The following is a 1,122-nucleotide window of genomic DNA, read 5'->3' on the forward strand; positions in this document are numbered from 1 at the left end:
GTGTCGCTGGTGTTCCCGACTTCGGTCACCCGCCCACATACCCCCAGGGGTTTGGAAAGAGAATTTCGGACCCCAACGTCCAGGCTGATCAGGATCTGGCCTGGAGTCCTTGTAAAACCGGGCTTGGCCGGAATTCCGCCACTACCCCGCCCCGCAGGAGAAGGGGGCGCCAAACTGCCCTTCGACCCTGGATTCGGGGTCCCCGAATCTGCGGCGCGCCCCCTCGGCGTCCAGCCCTCTGCCGAGAGGGCGCTCTAGGGAGACGCTGGGGCCGGCGCGCCGGGAGGCCGAGAGGCGGCGGGGGCGGCCGTGGCAGGGGGGGGAAAGGGTGGGGGAAACCGTGCGCGCCCCCCTCCCCGCATCCTCGGCGCGGAGCGCGGGGCCAAGCGCGCCGTTGGGGCGCGGGGGCGGCGACAGTCCGAGGGTCCCCGCGGCGCCCGGCAAGCGCAGCGGCCCGGCCCGCGGGCGGCGAGTTCCCGGTAAGTGCGGTCCCGAGAGCGGAGCGCGCCGGGGAGGCGTGGAGAGGGGGGCTGGGCGCCGGGGACGTCTGGGTCCCGCGCCCAATGGCTGGAGGGCGGCCGAGCGCCGCCTGCCCGCCCCGCCCGCCCCGCCCGCCCCCTCTCCCCTCCCCCCGGCGCTCCCCTCCCCCTCCCCCGCCCGCCGCTTTCCCCCGCCCCCGCCCCGGCGCCAACTCCACGGCGCCTCCTTAAAAAGCGCGCGGGAGTTGTAAGGGGGGGCCGGAGCGAGCCAGAGTGAGCGAGAGCGCAGGGTAAAGGGGGCGGGCGGGGGGCCCGGGCTCCACCTTAAAAGCGGGCGCGTGGGGGTGGGAGGGAGGAAGGCGGGCGGCGGGGAGGAGGGAGGGAGGGAAGGAAGGGGGGCCGGAGTGTCCCGGGCGCAGGGCGCGCGTGCGGCGGCGGCGGCGGCGGGGAGGGGCCGGCCGCGCCGCGCTCCCCTCCTCCCTCCTCGCATCCCCGGCCCCGCGCGCGCCCAGCAGAAGCGGGTCTGTGTGTGCGTGCGTGCGAGTGAGTGAGTGTGTGCATATTTTTTTCTCTCTTTTCTTTCTCTCTCACTGTTTTTTCTCTCTCGCGCTCCCTCTCTCTCGCTTTTTTTTTTTTTTTTTTT

The sequence above is a fragment of the Mirounga leonina genome, unplaced genomic scaffold (genome assembly GCF_011800145.1).
Source record: "Mirounga leonina isolate KUSES-001 unplaced genomic scaffold, KU_Mleo_1.0 Mir_94, whole genome shotgun sequence".
In the NCBI taxonomy this organism is placed as follows: Eukaryota; Metazoa; Chordata; class Mammalia; order Carnivora; family Phocidae; genus Mirounga; species Mirounga leonina.